This window comes from Microtus ochrogaster, linkage group LG5, assembly GCF_000317375.1.
Source record: "Microtus ochrogaster isolate Prairie Vole_2 linkage group LG5, MicOch1.0, whole genome shotgun sequence".
Lineage (NCBI taxonomy): Eukaryota > Metazoa > Chordata > Mammalia > Rodentia > Cricetidae > Microtus > Microtus ochrogaster.
In genome coordinates this window covers 38,053,375-38,059,508 of record NC_022031.1, presented here as the reverse complement: position 1 = coordinate 38,059,508, position 6,134 = coordinate 38,053,375, and positions in this window count along the sequence as shown.

The window sequence follows — 6,134 nt, the reverse complement described above, 5'->3', positions numbered from 1 at the left end:
AGCAGTATTATTGTCATTTCCTTTAATGAACAGGTGGATTAAAGAACCACCCCAAATATATTCTGTACCTATAAACAGTCTGTTTGTTCTTGTCTCTGACGTTTATTATTAAGGGGAGGTATGAAGGAAGCAATGACATGGACCCCATCCAGGAGCAGAGATTTAGTCCCAGTTCGCATGCTTGTTTAGAGAAGTACCATTAGTACATCTTCATGGGATGCCTCTGAGTTGATCAAAAGCAGCTAGCTAAAACACAGAGCGTATATGACAAATAGCATGTCTGGGTCTCAGAATCTCCTTGCTCAACCCATTGGTGTCGGGAATGCCTCTAAGAACCCACCCAGAAGCCTGCGTCAGCCCCTTCGCCTGGTTTGTGTGCTCAGTTGTGTGGCCTAGGTGCCTCCTGGAAGGGGGTTCCAGGGAAGGCGCAGAAACATACAGAGGGAGTTCTTGTACTTGGGACAAAGCCTCTGTGTTTCTGGATGGGCACACAAGGAACAAAAGGTCAGTTTTCTTCACACCAAAAGAAACTGAAGCAGGAGGCTAGCACGGGAGTTGGGGACAGGAGTGCGGCCACTGTAAGCTGCTTGTGTGATAAAGGAATCAATGGGGCTTTAGAGTTTCTTGGCAAAGATCCAAGCACTAAGACATTATGTAAACATATTTGTGACCATTGAGGCCAACAGCTTGGACTGAGCTCTACTGCCGTGTCCTGTTCGTATCATACACAGCGCTGTCGTTTTAGCCCACCCTCTCTTCTGCCACCTTCACTCTCCCGACACACTTTTGTTTTATTATTTCATGTCTATGGGCGTTTTTCCTGCATATGTGATTGTGTGTTACAATTGTGTGTTACATATGTGTATGAGCCCACAAAGGCAAGAAAAAAGCATCAGCTCCTGTGGAAAGCACAGCTAGTAGAATCTGCGGTGGTCAGGAAGTAGGATGTCCATGTGAAATTTGCCTTTTAATTGTGCTCAGACTATTCATACAATTATTAATTACAGTATCGCATTGCTATAAAGGTTAGAAAGACATTTCCCTGGTGGGGAGCAAATGGGCAGATCACACTGCTGCAGGCTTCCACCGGGAGTCTTCTCCAGTTAGGATGCTTTCATTTTGTTTGTGTTTTTCATTTGTCTTTTTTTGGGGGGGGGGGATTGTTTTTGTTTTTTTGTTTTTCTCTGTGTAGTGCCAGCTGTTCTGGAACTCACTCTGTAGACCAGGCTAGCCTTAAACTCACAGAGATCCACTTACTTCTGCCTCCCCAGTGCTGGGATTAAAGGCATGTGCCACTGCCATTTGGCTTCCACTTAGGTTGCTTTAGGAACTTGGTGGCTCAACCCATGTCCACCATGAAGTTCTCAGCTGTGCCAGGCCAGGAAGATGGCACTTGTGGAGATTCCAGAAAGGTCCTTGAGAGCTTTCAGCTAGCTGCTGGTGCTCACCGGCACCATGTGTGAGCTCAGCACACTGAAATGGGTTGCCAAAGCCAGAGCCACACATACAGGACAGTCTCTAAGTTGTCTCGCAGATGGGCATCAGTGCTAAAACTTGAGATGCTGACTTGGGAGCACGGCACAGCAATACAATCCTAGGGGATGTTGTGAAAGTTCTATTTTTACATCATTTCCTTGGGCCTCAGCTTTGCGCTGTCTGGGCTCACAGGTTAGTCTGGTTCACCAGCATAGCAATGCCACTTTGGGCTTAGCTCCTACCTGAGCTACTGTGGGTCAGGCTCCGGTCTTGCATTACTCTAAGTCACAAACTGGTTTCAAGTTACACAAGATGGTTTCACCCATGTTAACAGATCCTCAGAAGCTGAAATTACAGGAAGTTAGGAGGAGACTGTAGGTGCTGGGACTCAAACCCTGGTCCTGCTGTCATAGGAAATCTCTTTTAGGTCCCAGCCCCAGGTTTAATTTAAACCGAGACAGGAGACTGCAAGTCTGGCCACTTAGGCAGATGTGAGAGTTGCACAGCAAGATACTGTCCTGTTGGAGGCAACACCCCTTGGGCTAAATTCTACGTAACTTAATATCTCCTAGGTAAGTTCATTAGTAAGTGCTTTATAACGTCAGTGTTACTACTTCAAGTTTCTCCTACATCAATGGAAGTGATGTGAGAACAGAGGGAAGCAACTGGTCCTTCAAGAATTTATTCCACAGAGGTAGAAAAGTCATAGGAAGACGTGGAGACTCCACAGAGGGTGGGCTTGTTTGTTGTTTGTGATGCTGGGAATCAGATCCAGGTCTCACGTAGGTGTAATTAAGGAAGTCCACAAGAACATGGAATAAAAGATGACAAATGTTTATTTGGGGAATACTCACAATAAGGAAGCCTCTACTGTCCTCTGCTCTGTGGGCACTAGGAGCTGTGAACAGAATCCAGACCACCAGCCAAGAGAGAGCAAGCACACTTTTCATCTGTACTTATAGTACCTCAGACCATGTCCTAATGGGCAGGTACCCAAAAGGCTATTGGCTGAATGAATTCCCACAACACTTCCCCCTTTTGTCTAAGTAAGAGGGTTCTAAACCTAATACAAAACTATATACAATAAGAACAAATATCAAGCATTGTCCAGGAAAAAAGAAAAGGCAAAGCCATACACACATACACACACACACAAATACAACCAACATGAACATCTTCAAGCAAGAAACACGTGCTAAATGTTCATGCTAAGGTAATTAGCAAATATCAGAGATTATTTCAATAGTTATCCTAGTCTGAGGAGTCTAAGTCATATTAAAATATAACATATATAATATATGTTATATATTATATATGTCTTAGCTAAGTTATGAGAGGAAAGCTATGACTATCTAGTCTTCAACCCCATCAAAGACCTGAGAAGGAAAATAATATTACCTGAGTAAGCAGCAAGTGCAAGCAAACAAATTCCAATAGGTGCAAGAAATGACAGAGACTTCCAGCTACCTGGGCAATCATCCAAAGTCTCATTTGCAATGTTGGGGTAACCAAGTTTGGCTAAAGCTTAGAATATCCTGCAGACCATTTTCAGAGGCAGGAAAATTCAAAAGACTGTCCTACCCTGTCTTGGTAAGGTTAGACAGTAATTTTTGCTTGTATCCTGCTTGTCCAGTTTGGGCAGCATGAATGTTGTCAATAGTCAAGGCAAGGGGTAGTTATTTGCTCAAAGGTCAGTTTTGCCAAGAAGAAAACAAGTTCCAACTGGAGTGTCTTAGGTGCCCAACATTCATTCTCTCAGGAATAGATCAGTGCTGCCAGGAGCAATCGTGTCTCACAACAGAATTCTGAGTTATTCCAGTGCCATATTCTACAGTTCTTTGAAGTGTTTGAAGATTAGCTATTTATGCAGAGTACAATCTGTGCATCTAGAGAATCTGACTAGCCTAACTATAAGTATGGCAAACATGGGTGACTATTGACTTGTAATTAATACCTATATAGCTTAAAGACAGAAGCTATGACTGAATGACTTCCCACAACAGCCTCGAGTATGCTTGGCAAGGGCTGAAGGTGCTGATCTCTACCCCAGCCCCTAGGTTTTCTTAAGAGACGCAGCATATTGGATACAGGTGGGAAAGCTCTGCTCAAGAGCAATAAATTAACAATGCAAGACAGCAAGGGAGGAAGAACCATCAGGTCCAAGTGCTACTTTGGAGGAGGGAGAGCAGTGCTGCTGTAGGGTGGCTCTGAAATGTCTCAGAAGGATGGCACGCTGCAAGCATTGTTGCCAGGCTGAGGTGCTGTGGTGAGCAACTCTGACTGTCAATTTGGTGCCCTTTAGAATTGCGATGGAAACAAATCTCTGAGCTTGTCTGTAAAGGATTATTCAGGTTTGGTTAACTGAGGTAGGAAGAGCCACCCTAAATGTGGGTGGTACCATTTCGTGGCCTGGGGTCCCAGACTCAATACACTGGAGAAAGCATGCTAAGCGTGTCCATTCGTGTCTGCCTGCTTTCTGACTGCAGTTGCAGTGTGACTGGCTGCCTCAAGCTCTGGCTGCCATGACTTCTCTCCATTGATTTTTCTTTGTTCCTAGGAGCCAAAATAAACCCTTCATTCACCCTTTGGTTGTGGGCATCAAGCATCTTGCCACAGCAGAGAGACAAGTAAGCAGCTAGTGCGATCAGCAGGGAGGTGTGGCCGGGGAGGTCTTAGTGAAGGAGGTCAGGTCAATGGGTGCAGTCATGAGAAGGGGGTATGGGATACTGGCTTCTTATTTCATCTCTCCGTTGTTTCCTGGCCACTTTGAGATGAGCAGTTTTTCTTGGCCATTTGCTGCTGACCATGATAAGCAGCCTCGTCACCCAAAGTAGCAAAACTCACTGAACAGGAACTAAAGCCTCTGAAACCCCGAGTCAGAAGAAAGCCGTCCCCTTTTCTAACTGCTGCAGGTGTTTTCTTTCTCATAGTAACACAATCTGGCAGTGATGGAGTTCGACTCAAGAAATTGGTCTTAGCCGGGCGATGGTGGCGCACGCCTTTAATCCCAGCACTCGGGAGGCAGAGGCAGGCGGATCTCTGTGAGTTCGAGACCAGCCTGGTCTACAGAGCTAGTTCCAGGACAGGCTCCAAAGCCACAGAGAAACCCTGTCTCGAAAAATAAAAAAAAAAAAACAAAAAAGAAAGAAATTGGTCTTGACCGAAAGCACAGATATCTTGGTGGCGGTAAAGGAATGGTAGCATAAAAGAAGAGAGTTTGTCCCAGAAATAGGGGACTGCCAGCAAAGACACAGACAGGATGACAGCAGGGAAGGGCCAAGAAGTTGGAGAACTGTAGGTTCATAGAGATCCTAGAAGTGAACAGGTGTGAAGGCTAATCTTGGTTGCAGACCTATGGCCTGCAAGGTACCGCCCCTCTGGACCCAGAGTTAGGCACAGACCACACTCAAGCACCAATTTCCAAGCACAAACCAAACACAAAGAGATCCTTTATTAAGCAAGGCAAAGAGACAAGGTGGCTGGATCCGAATTGGGCAGAAATAGCAGCAAATCACTTTGCAAGTGTTAGTTTTAAGAAGGGAAAATGGGAAGTCTGTGTTAAAATGAGCAAGGGCACGTCGGTAAGTTCTAATTGGGTATTTTAATTAGGCTAATCAAAATAATGAATGTTGATTGCTGGGACCTTGATGTTTTGGTATTTGGACGTTGGTGATCAGTCTTAGGAATGAGTCAATGTCACATAAGGGAACAGACCATGATGGCTAGCTTTAGGAAGAATATAATCTATGGTTTAGCAAGGGGGAGAAGGGTAAAAGGCAAAACTGGCTGGTGCCGTTTTTGCCACGCTCTGGCCTGTGTTTGCCATGGTCGTGCCTGCTAAAGTCTTTCATTGACTACATCTGGAATCAACTAAAACCCAAGTCAGGCACACTTGTGAGGGATTTTTCTTAATTGGATCATTTGCTGTGGAAAGACCCACCTTAAATCCAGATCCTGTGAGGTCAGAAGGCCCACCCTAAACCTGGGCTGCACCTTCTGTAGCAGCCCACGTAGAAGGACAAGGAAGAGGGAAGCTTTGGCTCTTTGCTTGCTGGTCTCCTTCTCACTGACAGGTTTGGGTATCCTGCTGTTGAGGCGTCCCTTCGCTGGTATTGGAAGCTACTTATTTGGGATTCCAACACAGACTGAAGACCACCTGAGGCGTTGGTCTTTCTGTCAGGAGGCAGCTGTTATTGAAAGAGCCAGGCAGAACACACAGCCTGTAAGCCACACTAATAAATCTCACACACACACAAACAAACACACACACACACACACACAAACACACACTTTCTATCAGTTTTGTTCCTCTAGAGAACCCTGGTACAGCAGACAGGATTTCAGAAGTTGGGAGCCGTGTTAGCACAGGTGGGCATGAAAATGTGGTGGAAGCCACTGACTATGGATGAGAAGCAGATGTCCTTGGGACAGAGGGCCAGATCCCAGAGAAAGCTCTGAATGTGTGGAGCCTGAGAGAGTGTGGGTGTCGACCTACTATTCAGAAAGGTGTGACGATGGATTGGAAGCATCTCAGCGCCTGATTGCAGGTTGTCCCACACAGGCTCGTGTTTCAGGGATCGACCCTCAACTTCTGGAACTTTTTTCAAGACTCTGGAGCCATTAGGAGTTGGTGCTGGCTGGAAGAAGTAGGTCACGAC